Source organism: Salvelinus fontinalis, chromosome 4, assembly GCF_029448725.1.
Source record: "Salvelinus fontinalis isolate EN_2023a chromosome 4, ASM2944872v1, whole genome shotgun sequence".
In the NCBI taxonomy this organism is placed as follows: Eukaryota; Metazoa; Chordata; class Actinopteri; order Salmoniformes; family Salmonidae; genus Salvelinus; species Salvelinus fontinalis.
The window spans coordinates 9217909-9240217 of record NC_074668.1 but is presented as its reverse complement, the minus strand read 5'-3'; the positions used below and the strand labels follow the sequence as shown (position 1 = coordinate 9240217).

The following is a 22309-nucleotide window of genomic DNA, read 5'->3' as shown; positions in this document are numbered from 1 at the left end:
TCCACATTGCAAATGTGATACACAGAACATGAAAATAGAGTCACACGTAGCTTTACTAAAAAGTGTCTGTTTTCAATATGTAATGCCTCAATTGCATGTTGTCCCCATTGCGGCAGACATTAGACCTGCCACAGTTGAGTAGCACTCGTGATGTTCCTAAGAGAATTCTGTTCTGCTAAGATCATCTTTTCATTTTGGGGGGAGCTGAAATAAACCCCGGTAATTATGAGGGAAACATTTTGACTTGAGCTTTGAATGGAGCGCAGTTGCTGAGAGAGAGTTTGTTGTCATCGAACTTGGCAGCATCCAAAAGTGATCCCTGTCCGTGGATTACAGACACAAAGAGCATAGGTCACATTAGATGCCAGCTGTTGAAAGTCTATTAAAGCAACCCCATCTATTTGATACCAATGAATCTGGTGCCCTGAAGAGACTGGCCAAAGCTGGCCCTCAGAGACATTTCAATGCCAGCAGCTAGATTAAACATTCTAGAACATCTCAGTCACCATAAACCTTTCCAGAAAGGTTTCCCTGACCGTCTCTGACCCCCTCCTGTGCTTACAGCCTCTTCACTTGACCAAGGTTCCCTTGTAAAGAGCTCTTCTAAGCTCAACGGGAGAAGACATAAAGGGTAAATAATTGCAGTTTCGAGCTGAAAGACCCTCTCTTGTAATGACCAACTTATTATTATAACCAACTTTGAACAGTCAACTTGTGACTTGAAATGTAGGCAAAATGTAATGTAAAAAGAGTTGCGCTCGCTTAAGCTAATGAGCTAATGAGCTAATGAGCTAATCACCATCAAGCTTGACATAAAGCAAAAACGTACGCAAGAACAGGTCTCAGTAAATTTAGCAGCCAATGGCTGCTTACCTGGGGCCCCCTATGTTAAGTCATTAGAGTATCCCTCCGTCTGGGCTGTGTTACATGGGACATCATTTAGAGGAGATATGATAGCCTATTAATCATACACTCCCACATCTCCCCTGTCCTGCCTGGGGACAGCTCAGCATCCCAGAGCATAACCAAAGTGCTCTGACACCTTGGCATTCATCTCTCTTCAGGCCGGGGTGAAGTTTCCCGTAGGTACAGATCTAGGATCAGCTTCCCATCCCACAATCCAAACCTTGATCATTAGTTGGGGGAAATGCAAAACAGACCCAAGATCAGCGTCTAGGGGCAACTTCACCTGACACCTCGGCATCCATCTCCCTCCCACAGCGCTTTCTGACCTGTGGATAGATTAGCCATCTCAATCACACCCCACAGCTTGCACAAGCCCCTTCACAGGTCAGCCTATGGGAATGTGTTAGAGTCAGAGAGAGGGGGGGGGGGGGGGGGACTACTGCTGTGTACTGACTGAAGCATAGCAATGAATAAATAAGATTGAAAGCACAAGCAACAATCAGATCAGATTGTTGTTTGTCCGGGCATCCTTTCAGCGAGGTTTTCTCTGTGTCCATTGGCTTTGAAAGAATGTCTTAATTCAATATGGCTGGGCTTTTACAGTATGTTGGGTGTATTGTATGTTCTGTGTGCTTTGTTACTGTGCATGCAGAAACTGATAGATGACTCCAACACTGATGGATGACTCCAACACTGACACTGATGGACGACTCCAACACTGACGGATGACTCCAACACTGACACTGATGGACGACTCCAACACTGATGGACGACTCCAACACTGATGGACGACTCCAACACTGACGGATGACTCCAACACTGATGGACGACTCCAACACTGATGGACGACTCCAACACTGACGGGCGACTCCAACACTGACGGACGACTCCAACACTGACGGACGACTCCAACACTGACGGATGACTCCAACACTGACGGATGACTCCAACACTGACGGATGACTCCAACACTGACGGACGACTCCAACACTGACGGATGACTCCAACACTGACGGATGACTCCAACACTGACGGACGACTCCAACACTGACGGATGACTCCAACACTGACGGATGACTCCAACACTGACGGATGACTCCAACACTGACGGACGACTCCAACACTGACGGATGACTCCAACACTGACGGATGACTCCAACACTGACGGATGACTCCAACACTGATGGATGACTCCAACACTGACACTGACGGATGACTCCAACACTGACACTTACGGGTGACTCCAACACTGACGGACGACTCCAACACTGACGGATGACTCCAACACTGACGGATGACTCCAACACTGACGGATGACTCCAACACTGATGGATGACTCCAACACTGACACTGACGGATGACTCCAACACTGACACTGACGGATGACTCCAACACTGACGGATGACTTCACCACTGATGGATGACTCCAACACTGATGGATGACTTCAACACTGATGGATGACTCCAACACTGATGGATGACTCCAACCCTGACGGATGACTCCAACACTGACAGATGACTCCAACACTGACACTGACAGATGACTCCAACACTGACACTGACGGATGACTCCAACACTGACACTGACGGATGACTCCAACACTGACGGATGACTCCAACACTGATGGACAACTCCAACACGGATGGACGACTCCAACACTGATGGACGACTCCAACACTGATGGACGACTCCAACACGGATGGACGACTCCAACACTGACGGATGACTCCAACACTGATGGATGACTCCAACACTGATGGATGACTCCAACACGGATGGATGACTTCAACACTGATGGACGACTCCAACACGGATGGACGACTCCAACACTGATGGACGACTCCAACACTGATGGACGACTCCAACACTGATGGATGACTTCAACACTGATGGATGATTCCAACACGGATGGACGACTCCAACACTGACGGATGACTCCAACACTGACAGATGACTCCAACACTGACACTGACAGATGACTCCAACACTGACACTGACGGATGACTCCAACACTGACACTGACGGATGACTCCAACACTGATGAATGACTCCAACACTGACGGATGACTCCAACACTGATAGACGACTCCAACACTGATGTATGACTCCAACACGGATTGACGACTCCAGCACTGATGGACGACTCCAACACTGATGGACGACTCCAACACTGACAGATGACTCCAACACTGACGGATGACTCCAACACTGACAGATGACTCCAACACTGACGGATGACTCCAACACTGATAGACGACTCCAACACTGATGTATGACTCCAACACGGATGGACGACTCCAACACTGATGGACGACTCCAACACTGATGGACGACTCCAACACTGATGGATGACTCCAACACTGATGGACGACTCCAACACTGACAGATGACTCCAACACTGACGGACGACTCCAACACTGACGGATGACTCCAACACTGACGGATGACTCCAACACCGACGGATGACTCCAACACTGACAGATGACTCCAACACTGTGCCATGAAATGGTATCAATTTCCACAGAGCAGAACATGTTGAATCAATAAAGCCCAGTGTTAGATTTACTGTGGGAGATTAGAATGAGGACAGAGACAGGAGAGATCGTGGAAAGGGGAGCGTGCCTCCTTCTCTTCCCCAGGGATGGAGGCAGTTTGGTGGGGAGAGAACAGAGGTTGTGCAGGCGATCTGGAGGTTCCCCCAACCACTTCCCCTCACTGTGATGCGTTGTATACACGCCACTCCCCTCCTGTCTTTGACTGAGTTTTATGGGGGAGACATTTCACACAAGCTCTATTTATGTGTGTAACCCCATAAAAATAATGTGTTTTACGCCTTGCCTGGACGAGGCTGTAAATACTTAATTCTCCCATACACAAACACACCCCATATGGGTGCACCCTCAGACAAACACACACACACACACACACGCACGCACGCACGCACGCACGCACGCACGCACACAAACACACGCACACACACACACACTCAAAAACATGCACACACACAACACAACACCCACACAGACAGACAGAAAAGCGGGGCGCGGTCCCCCATGGATGCCAGGCCTGACAGGTTGTGACAGAGCACATTTCATGGGCTTTTGGAATAACACAAAGGACAAACGGCTGGTCAATCCACTCCCTAACACCTGCATACAGACTCTCACAGCAGCAGCACAACATGCTGCTTCCATGATGTGTTCAGCACCTAAGGTTAAAAACCAGAAGCTCTGACCAAGACCAATAGGCTGACACGTAAGGTATAAAAACCAGAAGCTCTGACCAAGGCCAAAAGGCCAAGAGAGGCCAAGACCAAGAGGTATAAAAACCAGAAGCTCTGACCAAGACCAAGAGGCTGATACGTAAGGGTTAAAAACCAGAAGCTCTGACCAAGACTAATAGGCTGACACGTAAGGTATAAAAACCAGAAGCTCTGACCAAGACCAAGTGGCTGACACGTAAAGGTTTAAAAACCAGAAGCTCTGACCAAGACCAAGAGGCTGACACGTAAAGGTTTAAAAACCAGAAGCTCTGACCAAGACCAAGAGGCTGACACGTAAAGGTTTAAAAACCAGAAGCTCTGACCAAGACCAAGAGGCTGACACGTAAAGGTTTAAAAACCAGAAGCTCTGACCAAGACCAAGAGGCTGACACGTAAAGGTTTAAAAACCAGAAGCTCTGACCAAGACCAAGTGGCTGACACGTAAAGGTTTAAAAACCAGAAGCTCTGACCAAGACCAAGAGGCCAAGAGAGGCCAAGACCAAGAGGTATAAAAACCAGAAGCTCTGACCAAGACCAAGAGGCTGACACGTAAAGGTTTAAAAACCAGAAGCTCAGACCAAGACCAAAGGCTGACACGTAAAGGTTTAATAAAAACCAGAAGCTCTGACCAAGACCAAGAGGCTGACACGTAAAGGTTTAAAAACCAGAAGCTCTGACCAAGACCAAGAGGCTGACACGTAAAGGTTTAAAAACCAGAAGCTCAGACCAAGACCAAGAGGCTGACACGTAAGGTTTAAAAACCAGAAGCTCTGACCAAGACCAAGAGGCTGACACGTAAAGGTTTAAAAACCAGAAGCTCTGACCAAGACCAAGAGGCTGACACGTAAAGGTTTAAAAACCAGAAGCTCTGACCAAGACCAAGTGGCTGACACGTAAAGGTTTAAAAACCAGAAGCTCTGACCAAGACCAAGAGGCCAAGAGAGGCCAAGACCAAGAGGTATAAAAACCAGAAGCTCTGACCAAGACCAAGAGGCTGACACGTAAAGGTTTAAAAACCAGAAGCTCAGACCAAGACCAAAAGGCTGACACGTAAAGGTTTAATAAAAACCAGAAGCTCTGACCAAGACCAAGAGGCTGACACGTAAAGGTTTAAAAACCAGAAGCTCTGACCAAGACCAAGAGGCTGACACGTAAAGGTTTAAAAACCAGAAGCTCAGACCAAGACCAAGAGGCTGACACGTAAGGTTTAAAAACCAGAAGCTCTGACCAAGACTAATAGGCTGACAGGTAAGGTTTAAAAACCAGAAGCTCTGACCAAGACTAATAGGCTGACACGTAAGGTTTAAAAACCAGAAGCTCTGACCAAGACTAATAGGCTGACACGTAAAGGTTTAAAAACCAGAAGCTCTGACCAAGACTAATAGGCTGACACGTAAGGTATAAAAACCAGAAGCTCTGACCAAGACCAAGTGGCTGACACGTAAAGGTTTAAAAACCAGAAGCTCTGACCAAGACCAAGAGGCTGACACGTAAAGGTTTAAAAACCAGAAGCTCTGACCAAGACCAAGAGGCTGACACGTAAAGGTTTAAAAACCAGAAGCTCTGACCAAGACCAAGAGGCTGACACGTAAAGGTTTAAAAACCAGAAGCTCTGACCAAGACCAAGTGGCTGACACGTAAAGGTTTAAAAACCAGAAGCTCTGACCAAGACCAAGAGGCCAAGAGAGGCCAAGACCAAGAGGTATAAAAACCAGAAGCTCTGACCAAGACCAAGAGGCTGACACGTAAAGGTTTAAAAACCAGAAGCTCAGACCAAGACCAAAGGCTGACACGTAAAGGTTTAATAAAAACCAGAAGCTCTGACCAAGACCAAGAGGCTGACACGTAAAGGTTTAAAAACCAGAAGCTCTGACCAAGACCAAGAGGCTGACACGTAAAGGTTTAAAAACCAGAAGCTCAGACCAAGACCAAGAGGCTGACACGTAAGGTTTAAAAACCAGAAGCTCTGACCAAGACCAAGAGGCTGACACGTAAAGGTTTAAAAACCAGAAGCTCTGACCAAGACCAAGTGGCTGACACGTAAAGGTTTAAAAACCAGAAGCTCTGACCAAGACCAAGAGGCCAAGAGAGGCCAAGACCAAGAGGTATAAAAACCAGAAGCTCTGACCAAGACCAAGAGGCTGACACGTAAAGGTTTAAAAACCAGAAGCTCAGACCAAGACCAAAAGGCTGACACGTAAAGGTTTAATAAAAACCAGAAGCTCTGACCAAGACCAAGAGGCTGACACGTAAAGGTTTAAAAACCAGAAGCTCTGACCAAGACCAAGAGGCTGACACGTAAAGGTTTAAAAACCAGAAGCTCAGACCAAGACCAAGAGGCTGACACGTAAGGTTTAAAAACCAGAAGCTCTGACCAAGACTAATAGGCTGACAGGTAAGGTTTAAAAACCAGAAGCTCTGACCAAGACTAATAGGCTGACACGTAAGGTTTAAAAACCAGATGCTCTGACCAAGACCAAGAGGCCAAGACCAAGAGGTATAAAAACCAGAAGCTCAGCCCAAGAGCAAGAGGCTGACACGTAAAGGTTTAAAAACCAGAAGCTCTGACCAAGACTAATAGGCTGACACGTAAAGGTTTAAAAACCAGAAGCTCTGACCAAGACCAAGAGGCCAAGAGAGGCCAAGACCAAGAGGTATAAAAACCAGATGCTCTGACCAAGACCAAGTGGCTGACACGTAAAGGTTTAAAAACCAGAAGCTCTGACCAAGACCAAGAGGCCAAGAGAGGCCAAGACCAAGAGGTATAAAAACCAGATGCTCTGACCAAGACCAAGTGGCTAACACGTAAAGGTTTAAAAACCAGAAGCTCTGACCAAGACCAAGAGGCTGATACGTAAGTGTAAAAACACAAAGTGAGGAGCAGTGTGCTTGTTTGTGTTTTCCTGGAAGATACTAGCACATTATTGCCTGCAACAAGAGACCGTTTGTTTTATTGCCTTGGTATTATTTCCACAAGTATGTGGTAAAAGTTCACAACTCTTGGTACGAAATTCAAAACAGATAATCAAAAAGACTGTTTTTCAAAACTTGAAGCACATTTTCAATTGACTAAGTACAACACACTTTTTCACCAAAATTAATCTGTTTCATCTAGAAACACCTTTCATATAAAGTAACTGCCTTTCACAATGCGATGTTCACAATACTTTTCATATGATTCTCTTCTCATATGTTTAAATACATTTGACCATCACTTAATCCAACTGTGCTTAAGGGTTAACCGCTTAACCGTTTAGTAATCCTATAGATTTTAAAATAAGATGTTTGTCAAGTTTAAACATCTAAATGACATGTATAATACATGATAAACATACATAACTACTCATTTTTCCTAATTGATTTCAGTGGTAACCACAATTGGTCACCATATAAAAGAGGGTGTGTGAACACAATTTATTTCAACATGGAGCAGGATAGACAGCAAGGGAGAGGAAGAAATAAAAAAAGCTTGTGAACAAGGAGCCCATCAAATAGGTGGACATGGGCCCCATCAAAGAGGTCAAAGAAGTGGGCAAGGGCCCTGTCAAAGAGGTCAAAGAGGTGGACATGGGCCCTGTCAAAGAGGTCAAAGAGGTGGACAAGGGCCCTGTCAAAGAGGTCAAATAGATGGACATGTGCCCTGTCAAAGAGGTCAAAGAGGTGGGCATGGGCCCTGTCAAAGAGGTCAAAGAGGTGGGCAAGGGCCCTGTCAAAGAGGTCAAAAAGGTGGGCATGGGCCCCATCAAAGAGGTCAAAGAAGTGGGCATGGGCCCTGTCAAAGAGGTCAAAGAGGTATGCATGTGTCCTGTCAAAGAGGTCAAAGAGGTGGGCATGGGCCCCATCAAAGAGGTCAAAGAGGTGGGCATGGGCCCCATCAAAGAGGTGGACATCAGAAAGAGGGAGGCAGACGGCAGGGAACTGTTGTGTCTAATGAAGTCCAGTCCATTGTCGTTGACCATGTGGTAAACAGAGGCCTTACCATGGCAGAGGCTGCCAGATTAGTTCACCTCAATCTGAAAAGATCAACTGTCAATTCAATCATGAAAACATTTAGTCAAGAAAAGCGGTAAGTCTGCAGGATATGCACTATGCCTTCCCATTACATTTACAGTAAATGGCATATTATAATGCATATAAATTCACAAAACATGTTCCAGTATTATTATTCTTACAGTGTTGACTCTGTTCTACCCTCAGAACTGACAGAAGACCCCATGGTGGTGGCCGTGTGCTGACTGACCAGCAGGAGTGGACAGCGGTGGACATGGTGAGGGCCAGGAATGACATACGACTGGCCCGAAATAAAGCAGGCCATTGATTGAGGAGAACGATGACACCTTTGCCAATGTGACATCCATCAGCCTTCCAACAAGCGCCCGCCTTTTGAAGAGGTACCAGGTATCTATGAAAGACATTTACCTGGTGCCTTTTGAAGAGGTACCAGGTATCTATGAAAGACATTTACCTGGTGCCTTTTGAGAGAAACAACGACCAGGTGAAACACCTGCGGGTCGAGTACGTTCAGGTACAGCACTATATACTGTATTACTGTTACTATTAATGCACATGCTACTTCACAATATCATATTGGAACTATGGGTGATGGTGCTCGATGCTGCTGATGAAGCCGGCTTCAACCTGTCTAAAACTTGCCGCGGTGGGCGGAACCTCATCGGCCGACCGACTGTCCAAGTGCTTGGACAACGTTGGAGACACGTTGGCGATATCTCAGAAGATGGTGTGGTAGGACGTAGGTCATTACTTGGATCCTACAACGCCTTACAGCTCATTGTGTTTCGCAGGCCTGTCAAGGTGAAGGGGTTACCTATGTCATCGTGTGGGACAATGTCAGGTTACACCATGCAGAGGTGGTTCAGGCATTGGTTTCGGGCCCATCCCTGAATCACGACCCTATACCAGCCCCCATACTCTCCTTTCCTCAACCCTATTGAGGATTTTTTTTCAGCATGGAGGTCGAAGGTGTAAGATTGCCCTCCCCATGAGCGAGCCACCCTTCTTCTGTCCATGGAAGAGGCATGCGACGACATCAATGCAGACCAATGTCAAGCTTGGATTCGCCATACCAAAAGGTTTTTCCCGCGGTACATGAACAATAAGGACATTCCCTGTGATGTGGATTAGAATGTATGGCCAAATGCTCAAAAGGCTTGATGCAATTAATGCATGCTAAATGTTATGTTTTATTTTCATTCATTTAATTTGTTTCATTTAATTTCTTCGATTTGATTAAAGACTACACCTGTGTTGCACGTATATGTGGTGAGAGATATTTAAAATCCAAATGAATGCACAATGACAGGTTTTGAATGAAGTGGACCAAAGCGCAGCGTGGTACGTGTTCATTCTCTTTATTTATTTAATGAAAACCGACAACAACAAAACAAAATACGACCGTGACGTTCTGTAGGACAAAATAACAAACAATGCAAAAATAAGAACCCACAAATGAAAGAGGGAAAAAGGACTGCCTAAGTATGATTCCCAATCAGAGACAACGATAGACAGCTGCTTCTGATTGGGAACCACACTCGGCCAAAAACAAAGAAATAGAAAACATAGAAATAAAGAAACTAGATTGCCCACCCTAGTCACACCCTGGCCTAAACAAAATAGAGAATAAAACATCTCTATGGCCAGGGCGTGACAGTTACAAGTGTGACCAGCTTGCAGTTTTGTACTAAGAATGTACTACAGACTTGTGACTTGTGAAACTTGTGACTTGTGAGACTTGTGAAAATGTACTACAGACTTGTGAAAATAGTACCAAAGCGATTAAAATGAATAATAACTCAGATGTGAGAGTGCTTTAAAAAAATATATATTTAAAAAATCATACAAAAATAAAGGGATTATAAAAAATTGTTATGCCCTTGATATGGCCATAAGCATTCTGTTTCGTGTCAGATGGAGCGTATAGCCTGGAAGCATATAGACAAAGACAGCTTCCAGACTATATATTCCAGATCCCATTGGGGTCTGAGGTAATCACTACATGACCAAAAATATAGTGAAATTAAAATGTGTCCTTTCCCATGGGAGCCTGATTACCTAGACTATGTGCCCTTCTGTAAATCATGAATGTAGAGCCCTAATGTATATCCTGGCAGACTAATACCCTCCAGCTACTGAGAAAGACTTGACCGCAGGGTTTTTCGTTCATTAATAACTAAATCTCCTCCTCCTCACCTTCGTCCTCTTCCTCCTCTTCCACCTCCTCCTCCTCCCTCTATTGCACATTTCCTGTTGTTTTTCTTGTTCTCCTTCTTTCTCTACACAGTAAGGTCACTTTTTTAACGCAAAAACCGTAATCAGCACAGCCTTTCCAGAAAGCAGTCGTCATTCCTGAAAGTTGGACACACTCTGAGGCCATCTCTCTCCCTTATTAGGAAGAGAAGCAGGAATTAAGTGTTTTCGGAGCACTGTTTTCCCTTAAACTGAAGCAGACAGACAGACTCCCTTCTCTCCAGAGTGAATGTCAGGGCACCACTAAAGGCCCCTGACGGACGGGATTGTTCCCACGTGTGTGTGTGTGCGTGTGCGTGCGTGCGTGCGTGTGTGTGTGTGTGTGTGTGTGTGTGTGTGTGTGTGTGTGTGTGTGTGTGTGTGTGTGTGTGTGTGTGTGTGTGTGTGTGTGTGTGTGTGTGTGTGGTGTGTGAGGGAGAGCGAGAGAGAGAGAGAGACAGAGAGACAGAGAGAGACAGAGAGACAGAGAGAGAGAACACTTGTCTTTTCCCTGTGCATCCTGGTAAGGCATGCTAATAGGCAGAGTGAGTCCCACATAACAACTTGATTCTTTGCTATTTTTAAGACCAAAGTGGAGAGTTATCTAAAAAGCACTTAAAATAGTGTGGGGAACTGTGTTTTATCTGGGCTCACACTACGGAGGACGGAGGTCAGACAGAGTGTGTGTGTGTGTGTGTGTGTGTGTGTGTGTGTGTGTGTGTGTGTGTGTGTGTGTGTGTGTGTGTGTGTGTGTGTGTGTGTGTGTGTGTGTGTGTGTGTGTGTGTGTGTGTGTGTGAACGCGTGTGCGTGCACTGCAGTCATATCTCAGCAGAGGAACAAGAAGGTTGACCAACATCACCACAGATCCTTCTGGAAGCCTGACAATGACCAGACCTGGGGGAAATACAGATTTTAACACTACAGGGGTTTCCTCAATGTATTTCAACCCGATCACAGTTATCTGGACAAAACATACCGGTATTTCAACATATCAAAATACTTTCAAAATATACTGTGTATGGCCTGTAGATGTGGACCAAAGAGCAGTCTAAGATGAGCATCAATATGACTAGGGTCTGTCAAAACACAAAGACAGCTTCCAGGCTATAAACCTATAACCTCAGATTAATGTGACCAGATAGTCTGTCTGGGGTCAAAACACAAAGACAATTTCCAGACTATGAACCTATAACCTCAGATCAATGTGACCAGATAGTCTGCCTGGGGTCAAAACACAAAGACAATTTCCAGACTATGAACCTACAACCTCAGATCAATGTGACCAGATAGTCTGTCTGGGGTCAAAACACAAAGACAATTTCCAGACTATGAACCTATAACCTCAGATCAATGTGACCAGATAGTCTGTCTGGGGTCAAAACACAAAGACAGTTTCCAGACTATGAACCTATAACCTCAGATCAATGTGACCAGATAGTCTGCCTGGGGTCAAAACACAAAGACAATTTCCAGACTATGAACCTTTAACCTCAGGCTAAACCTCAATTCAATTTAATTTGGATCAAGGTTTTCACTACGCTTGGCAAGCTTTTCACTACGCTTGGCAAGCTTTTCACTAGGTCCAGGCAACAAGCACAAAACCAAGTATTGGGTAACACCAAAAGTGTCAAGAAAAACCTGAACCCCAGATTTTGAGCTTTGAGAGGAGCCAGACTGACACCAGAGAGACCAAGATACACGGGACAAGAGTTCATAGATGTTCTCCCACCAGGCATAAATACGTTGAACAAAGGTTTTATGAACATCATCTCTCATACCTTTCATCATACTGACGTTGAACATCAATGCAATTTTGGGGTGAAAAATGCAACAAAAAAAGTGGTACACTTAGATTTCAACCACAAATCAACAACAGGATTTCAAGCGTTGATTTATTTTTCAAGTAGAATTTACATTTGTTGACAACTTAAGTAAATATCAACCAAAAGTACGTTGATTTGAAATTACGTCAGGTTTTTTCCCCGGAAGACCAGCACTGAGTAATGGTCTACTGAGACAGCAAAAGCTGTAGTCAATATTCCAATAGATTCCCAGAGTCTGTATGGGGCCTTTAGGATTCAGTGAAGGTCCATGAAGCAACCCACTGGTGACGTGAGGAGGGAGGTTGATGAAAAAGGAGTCTTGTTTACAGCCATTTACTGCACAGACAGGCAAGTCAGTTAAGAACAAATTAGGCAAGTCAGTTAAGAACAAATTATTATATTGACAGCCTAGGAGCAGTGGGTTAACTGCCTTGTTCAGGGGCAGAACGACAGATGTTTACCTTGTCAGCTCAGGGATTCGATCTTGCAACCTTCTGGTTACTAGTCCAACGCTCTAACCACTAGGCTAACTGCCGCCCCATAGTAATATAGTCTTTTATAGCTATGGTTCTTAACAGACTGACCCGGTCTAGAACCAAACACATGGTGTATCACTGAGGATTGCAGGGTGGCTGTGTCTGGTGTGTTTATAACAGTCTAAACCTCATTCTTAATGAGTCTTTTTTATTACAACCTAAACCTCATTCTTAATGAGTCTTGTTTATAACAGTCTAAATCTCATTCTTAACGAGTCTTGTTAATAACAGTCTAAACCTCATTCTTAATGAGTCTCCTGTCAAGGGGTTATACTTCCTCAACATTTTCCAAAAAGAACCTCCACCACAATGCATTAAAATCCTGTCTAAAAGAATTATATTGTAATTGTATAACAAATGACTCATGTCCAGCACTTGGAGTGAGGCCAGCCATTTGGTGTGTGTGTGTGTGTGTGTGTGTGTGTGTGTGTGTGTGTGTGTGTGTGTGTGTGTGTGTGTGTGTGTGTGTGTGTGTGTGTGTGTGTGTGTGTGTGTGTGTGTGTGTGTGTGTGTGTGTGTGTGTGTGTGTGTGTGTGTGTGTGTGTGCGTGCGTGCGTGCGTGCGTGCGGTGTATGTCCATGACTCTACACAAACCATATTGTCAAGGCCAAGTCAACCTACTGCGTCCACCTGGTGGGAAAGTCACAACCACGGAACGGTTTTGCCTTTTAGATCCTAATGAATAAAATTATATTGACAGGACCTGATCCTAGATCAGCACTACTCCAAGACACGTCATTTATATAGGCCAAGGTCTATGCACACTGGGGAGAGAAAGGGGAATAAACAGAAGTACAACCGGCATTGATATATTTTGAAGAGACAGTGAGGTGGATAAGTGGGATCAGGTTGATCAGGGGGATCAGGTTGATCAGGTGGATCAGGTTGAAAATAAAAGACTGGTTCAGGTGTGCATTTTTAAGTCATAAAGCTGCTTCTATATATACAGCGCCTTCAGAAAGTATTCATACCCTTGACTTATTCCACATTTTGTTGTGTTACAGCCTGATTTCAAAACTGATTAAATAGAGGGCGGATTCAAATACCTGAGCCGACAAGGTAAATATCTGTCGATGTGCCCTTGAGCAAGGCACTTAACCCTAATTACTTCTGTAAGTTGCTCTGGATAAGAGCGTCTGATAAATAACTAAAATGTAAGTCATAAAGCTGCTTATACACTACCGTTCAAACGTTTTTGGTCACTTAGAAATGTCCTTGTTTTCCATAAAAACAGACATGAAATTAGTTGCAAAATGAATAGGAAATATAGTCAAGACGTTGACAAGGTTATAAATAATGATTTTTAATTGAAATAATAATGGTGTCCTTCAAACTTTACTTTCGTCAAAGAATCCTCCATTTGCAGCAATTACAGCCTTGCAGACCTTTGGCATTCTAGTTATCAATTTGTTGAGGTAATCTGAAGAGATTTCACCCCATGATTCCTGAAGCACCTCCCACAAGTTGGATTGGCTTGATGGGCACTTCTTACGTACCATACGGTCAAGCTGCTCCCACAACAGCTCAATAGGGTTGAGACCCGGTGACTGTGCTGGACACTCCATTATAGACAGAATACCAGCTGACTGCTTCTTTCTTAAATAGTTATTGCGTAGTTTAGAGCTGTGCTCTGGGTCATTGTCCTGTTGTACAAATCTCCCACTTTACCACCACCAAAGCACCCCCAGACCATCAGATTGCCTCCACCATGTTTGACAGATGGCGTCAAGCACTCCTCCAGCATATTTTCATTTTTTCTATTCATTTTTTCACAATGTTTTACTTTGTGAGCCGAACACCTCAAACTTAGATTTGTCTGTCCATAACACTTTTTCCCAATCTTCCTCTGTCCAATGTCTGTGTTCTTTTGCCCATCTTAATGTTTTATTTTTATTGGCCAGTCTGAGATATGGCTTTATCTTTGCAACTCTGCCTAGAAGGCCAGCATCCCGGAGTCACCTCTTCATTGTTGACGTTGAAACAGGTGTTTTGTGGGTACTATTTAATGAAGCTGCCGGTTGTGGACTTGTGAGGCATCTGTATCTCAAACTAGACACTCTAAAATACTTGTCTTCTTGCTCAGTTGTGCACCGCGGCCTCCCACTCCTCCTTCTATTCTGGGTTTAGTGTTAGAGAGTTGTACGAGATCTTCAGATTCTTGGCAATTTCTCGGAAGGAATAGCCTTCATTTCTCAGAATAAGAACGGACTGACAAGTTTCAGAATAAAGTTATTTGTTTCTGGCCATTTTGAGCCTGTAATCGAACCCACAAATGCTGACGCTCCAGATACTCAACTAGACTAAAGAAGGCTAGTTTTATTGCTTCCTTAATCAGCACAACCGTTTTCAGCTGTGCTAACATAATTGCAAAAGGGTTTTCTAATGATCAATTAGTCTGTTAAAGTGATTAACTTGGATTAGCTAACACAACGTGCCATTGGAAAACAGAAGTGATGATTGCTGATAATGGGCCTCTGTACGCCTATGTTGATATTCCATAACAAATCAGCCGTTTCCAACTACAATAGTCATTTACAACATTAACAATGTCTACACTGTATGTCTGATCAATTTGATGTTATTTTAATGGTCAAAAAAGGTGCTTTTCTTTCAAAAACAAGGACCCCAAAATTTTGAATGGTAGTGTAAGTATTCACCCCCCTGAGTCAATACTTTGTAAAAGCACCTTTGGCAGCGATTACAGCTGTGAGTCTTTCTGGGTAAATCTCTAATAGCATTTCACACCTGGATTGTGCAAACATTTGCACATTATTCTTTAAAAATTCTTCAAGCTCTGTCAAATTGATTGTTGATCATTGCTAGACAATTATTTTCCTGTCTTGCCATAGATTTTCAAGGAGATTTAAGTCAAAGCTGTAACTCGGCCACTCAGGAACATTCACTGTCTTCTTGGTAAGCAACGATGTGGCTTTGTATTTTAGGTTATTGTCCTGCTGAAAGGTGAATTCATCTCCCAGTGTCTGGTTGAAAACAGACTGAACCAGGTTTAACCTCTAGAATTTGCCTGCTCCATCCCATAGTATTTTTTATCCTGAAAAACTCCCCAGTTCTTAACGATGACAAGCAGGCCCATAACATGATGCAGCTACGACTATCCTTGAAAATAAGGAGAGTGGTACTCAGTAATATATTGAATTGAATGTCCCAAACATACAACTTTGTATTCATGACAAAAAGTTACTTTTTTGCAGTATTACTTTAGTACCTTGTTGCAAACAGGATCCATGTTTTGGAATATTTTTGATTCTGTACAAGCTTTTTTTTCACTCAATCAGGTCAATTCGGTTAGTATTGTGGAGTAACTACAAGTTGATCCATCCTCAGTTTTCACCTATCACTAAACTCAGTAACTGTTTTAAAGTCACCATTGGACTCATGATGAAATCCCTGAGAGGTTTCCTTCCTCTCCGTCAACTGAGTTAGGAAGGACGTCTGTTTCTTTGTCATGACTGGGTGTATAGAAACAACATCAAAGCGTAATTAATAACTTCACCATGCTCAAAAGGATATAAATATTGTCTACCAATAGGTGCTCTTCTTTGTGAGTCATTGGAAAACCTCCCTGGTCTTTGGGGTTGAATCTGTGTTTGAAAATCACTTCTTGCCTGAGGGACCTTTCAGATAATTATATGTGTGTAGTATAGAGAAAAAAATCATGTTAAACACTATTATTGCAAACAGAGTGAGTCCGTGCAAATTATTATATAACTTGTTAAGCACATTTTTATTCCTGAACTTATTTAGGATTGCCGTAACAAAGGGGTTGAATACTTATTGACTCAAGACATTTCAGCTTTTCATTTTTTATTAATTTGTAACCAATTTGAAAAACATAATTCCACTTTAACATTATGGGCCAATGACAAAAAAATCTCAATTTAATACATTTCAGATTCAGGCTGTAACACAACAAAATGTGGAAAAAGTCACGAGGTGTGAATACTTTCTGAAGGCCCTGTATTATTTGATAGCCATAAAGCTGCTTATATATATTATTTTACAGTTTCCTTGTTTTCCCTGGCAGCTTCTAAAGCGGGCAAAACAGCAAGGACCCCAGCTGGGCAAAAAGCAACACTGAGACTTGCTGTCAGTCAAAGTGATCTACAGTAAAGTCTGAACAGGAACCCTTTATGAATGGATATACTGAATATGTCACGCTCTGACCATAGTAAGCTGTTTTTCTCTGTGTTGGTTGGGGTGTGAGAGTGACTAGGGTGGGTCATCTAGGTTTTTGTATGTCTATGTTGGCCTGATATGGTTCCCAATCAGAGACAGCTGTTTATCGTTGTCTCTGATTGGGGATCATATTTAGGCAGCCATTTTCTCCGTTGTTAGTTGTGGGATCTTGTCTATGTTTAGTTGCCTGTCTGCACTAGTTGTATAGCTTCACGTTTCGTTCGTTGTTCTTTATTGTTTTGTTTAGTGAGTTTCTCTTTATTAAAATTATGTGGAACTCTATGCACGCTGCGCCTTGGTCTCATCATTACGACGATTGTGACAGTATAAGCCTTCAGTTTCAGTTGAGTGGGTTCCCTTACAACAACAAAAAACATGAAAAAATCACGCAAACAAATCATCTCACATAGAAATTAAACGTAAAAAAACGATGTGGTTTTCGGACACGTGTGACGTTTCACATGAATTTTTAACATGAACAAATCACATATGAAAAATGTGACGTGGGAAAAACAGACAAGTACATTTTTTACATGACTTAGACATGTGTTTTCCCAACATTTCACAGGATATTATAATTTCCACGTGTGCTTTTGTAACTGGAGGATTAGAACAGGGGTTTTCCCTAGGAGAGACCATGTCTTGATCGTTAGACCAAGAGGGCCAACACTAATTTTGAAGTCGCAGGTGGGGCTACCTCATCATGTCCCCATGAGCAACCATGACCAACTCATGTCCGCTACACTTTCACATGTGCATTGTCACGTTTTAATGTCAACTAGGGCTGTCAAACGATAAAAAAATGTAATTGAGTTTATCGCAGGATTTTCAGTGATTAAACACTATTAATTGCAAATTCGCTTTAACCTCAAAGTCAACTTGTATTCATATCACATTGTTGTTATTAGCTGTATAGATTATGTACAGTATATTGGATGATTATGTATTTTGGAACGCTTTCAGACAATGGAACACTTTCAGACAATGGAACGCTTTCAGACAATGGAACGCTTTCAGACAATGGAACACTTTCAGACAGTGGAACACTTTCAGACAATGGAACACTTTCAGACAATGGAACGCTTTCAGACAGTGGAACGCTTTCAGACAATGGAACGCTTTCAGACAATGGAACGCTTTCAGACAGTGGAACGCTTTCAGACAATGGAACGCTTTCAGACAATGGAACGCTTTCAGACAATGGAACGCTTTCAGACAATGGAACGCTTTCAGACAGTGGAACGCTTTCAGACAATGGAACGCTTTCAGACAATGGAACGCTTTCAGACAATGGAACGCTTTCAGACAATGGAACGCTTTCAGACAGTGGAACACTTTCAGACAATGGAACGCTTTCAGACAATGGAACGCTTTCAGACAATGGAACGCTTCCAGACAATGGAACACTTTCAGACAATGGAACACTTTCAGACAATGGAACACTTTCAGACAATGGAACGCTTCCAGACAATGCGTTCAAAAAAAAATGTTGCACTAAAATTACAAAAAGTTAACTCGAGTTAAGTGATTAACTGTGACAGCGCTAATTGTAACATGCTAAAGTGGATAAATAGGAAGACACGGAGCACTATCTTCTCCGTTCTTTTCACTGGGCTTCTTCCAACGGTCACTTACCACCGTATGAAGAAGAGAGCTGTGCATCTGCAGCAGTAACACTCTGAATGGATGGCTCAGGAATAACAAATCAGTATTTTTAACACACTTTCATTATTTTACTCAGGTAGGCTAAGTTACCTTTTTACAGAATGGCATTACAGAACGTGCTATTCCACATGTGGAAACATTGCTACTGCAAACTGTTAACACCACCTTTTCACATGTGAGGAAAACAACACTATTTCACCATCCAGTAAACTTGCAATTCCACATGTGAAAGTGAGATTTTTTTTACATGTGAAACCACAAATGTCAGATGTGCAACTGCAATTCACATGTGAAGTGAAAACATGTTTTTCTTCTCACATGTGAAAAGGTGGTGTTAACATAAATGTAATACATTTGAAAACATGGGATCACATGTGAAATTTAAACTTAACATGTGAAATTTAAACTTAACATGTGAAAACAGCTATTTCACATGTGAAACAGCAAAATGTACAATGTTGTTATGGGGAAAATAATTCAGCTTCATATAATAGATTACTTGCACACTGACAAATACATGCAAACACACACACACACACAGACAGCACGCACGCACGCACGCACGCACGCACGCACGCACGCACGCACGCACGCACGCACGCACGCACGCACACACACACACACACACACACACACACACACACACACACACACACACACGTGACATGGTAGTGAGCGCTTTGGGAGTTGTCATCCTGTGAATGACATTCTGAGGGCCTATAAACAGAGTAGACAGACAGTGTCATTAAAGTGACAGTAAAATAAAAGCTGGCGAGTTATACCTAGACTTATGGAATGCATCAATCTGTCATTTTCCTCTATAAAAACAGACTGCGTTGTTCTACAGACAAGCTACATGGATCGGAGAGGCACACAAGCTCACGGGTGAAAAATGTGTTGCGTAACTAACTTGATCGTTGGACTCGAGACTACCTGTGTGCATGATGTCATCCAATGCTTCATGTGGCCTAACAGCATGGATGACACAGGCTGATACCTCTCACTGGCTGTATGCTGCACATACTACTTCACTGTGGAGAAAACTGAGTATTAAGCATGCACAGCAGGGTTGGGGTCAATTTAAATTTCAACTGCAGTAAATTCAGGAAGTGATTGGATAAACACTTGGAATCAATATTATCTTCGATACACTGAGAAGTCAGTGAAAATAAAAGCACTTTTTTTAAATTATTGAATTGGAATTTCAGTTTACTTCCTCAAATTGACACCAACCCTGGTGCACATTATTATTGTTGGTAGTAAGACTACAAGGGAATTCTTCTTGGACATTTACAGTGCAGATTACAATGGATCGCACTCAGCCTATGAAATGTTGCCTTTCCAGTCCCGAGAGCTCGTGTCTGTAGACAGAGCAGAAAAGCTCCATGATGATAAAAGCTTTTAAAAGGTTAAGTTAAGGTCCATGTTGTAGTAAATCGAGCCCCAATGTCACTACAGTACTGCTGTCATCATCTCTCTGAGATAAACAGACAACAGCTTGAAGGGGCTAGTTCAGGGAAAGTACATCTTCAGATATTTGCTTCCTTAATTGAAAGCAGTCTAAGAACTGACTGCAATCAACCTCTATGCTTTTGTTAAACTAGCCACTGCCAACTAATTTGTCTAATATCATTTATACTATATGTTGTGTTGTGTATATATTCTACCACAACAAGTTGTATTACTACTTTGTATTACTAACTTGTTATATTTTGGATTTTGCTTTTACTTTGACTTTAATATGGGACTTTGAACTATTGATATTGATATTTGGTCTGCACTGTTGAGGAGAGTTTGAAAGTTAGCATTTCACTGTACCATTTACACCTGCTGTATCCTGTACCGAATACACTTTGATTTGCTCATGCTAATATTAGCATTTTCAGAACCCCCCAAAAAAGCAATATAAGTCAATGTAAATCCGTTGATCTAAAAAAGGGGATGGCAGGAACTCAAAGTTGGTGTAAAAAGTCAGTTAAAATGTTTTCTGACTGTAGCAATGAGGGTTTCTCAACAGATACGCCGTGATTCTCCTAGAACTCAGCTATGTTGGCCGCTGTGGATGTGTTTGTGGATTTAGAGCACCTTTGATCAGTACCCCATGAGTGTTGGAGACAAATACAGGTGTACAGATAGTCAGGGCCGGCGCCAGGACGGATCAGTTGGACGGGCTTTTCATTTCCATAGGCGGGTAGGTTTTTCACGGCACATCCTGTGTGCCAGCACCTGTTAATATGTCTAGCAGTAAAGACCGTAGGCAGACAATGAGTTTCAAGTTTGGGGAAGCTTACAATTTATCCTACAATTTCTACCGATCTGGGTGCCAGTTATGATTATTTTTATAATGCACGTTTTGTGGAACAGTTTAATTTCAATAATAACGTTTTTGTTTGTCAAAAGAATTGTCACGTGGTTTATCATCAAAGTCTGAAGTAAAAATGTAACTATGACGAGAGCACCAGCCTCTGCCATATGGACACGTTAATACACTGTGATCCATTGGCGGCTAAAGAAATGAGAGCAGTAGGCCTACAACTTCCGTCATCAACGACGTAAAATACATAGGCCTGAAGCCGACAAATAAAAACAGTAGAAAATATCCTGATGAAAATTCTGGTTCTTTCAATCACATTCATCTCTCTACTCTGCCTGGCTACATCCCTTTCTATCGGTCTTGACCTGAGCTACTGTATATTGTATCAAATCATCACTGGGTCCGGCCAGAAGCTGTCGCTATGGAACTTGCAACATTGTATCAACTAGCCTATTCCGGGCCCTCAGAGTTTCCAGCGACAGCTGTTTTTTTATGAAGTTTGCACTAGATATTTGTATTTTTGTATTTATTATGGATCCCCATTAGTTCCTGCCAAGGCAGCAGATACTCTTCCTGGGGTTTATTATGGATCCCCATTAGTTCCTACCAAGGCAGCAGCTACTCTTCCTGGGGTTTATTATGGATCCCCATTAGTTCCTGCCAAGGCAAGCAGCTACTCTTCCTGGGGTTTATTATGGATCCCCATTAGTTCCTGCCAAGGCAGCAGCTACTCTTCCTGGGGTTTATTATGGATCCCCATTAGTTTCTACCAAGGCAGCAGCTACTCTTCCTGGGGTTTATTATGGATCCCCATTAGTTCCTACCAAGGCAGCAGCTACTCTTCCTGGGGTTTATTATGGATCCCCATTAGTTCCTACCAAGGCAGCAGTTACTCTTCCTGGGGTTTATTATGGATCCCCATTAGTTTCTACCAAGGCAGCAGCTACTCTTCCTGGGGTTTATTATGTATCCCCATTAGTTCCTGCCAAGGCAGCAGCTACTCTTCCTGGGGTTTATTATGGATCCCCATTAGTTCCTACCATGGCAGCAGCGACTCTTCCTGGGGTTTATTATGGATCCCCATTAGTTCCTACCAAGGCAGCAGGGACTCTTCCTGGGGTTTATTATGGATCCCCATTAGTTCCTGCCAAGGCAGCAGCTACTCTTCCTGGGGTTTATTATGTATCCCCATTAGTTCCTGCCAAGAAAGCAGTTACTCTTCCTGGGGTTTATTATGGATCCCCATTAGTTCTTGCCAAGCCAGCAGTTACTCTTCCTGGGGTTTATTATGGATCCCCATTAGTTCCTACCAAGGCAGCAGCTACTCTTCCTGGGGTTTATTATGGATCCCCATTAGTTCC

The 22309-nt window shown here is 43.1% G+C and overlaps 1 protein-coding gene across 9 annotated transcripts in view; it reads right to left on the bottom strand.

Annotated features, from left to right (window-relative positions):
• The window catches only part of pdlim5a (PDZ and LIM domain 5a), a 128881-nt gene that overhangs the window by 53435 nt on the left and 53137 nt on the right, over positions 1-22309 (bottom strand). The gene's annotated exons all lie outside the window — the stretch shown is intronic.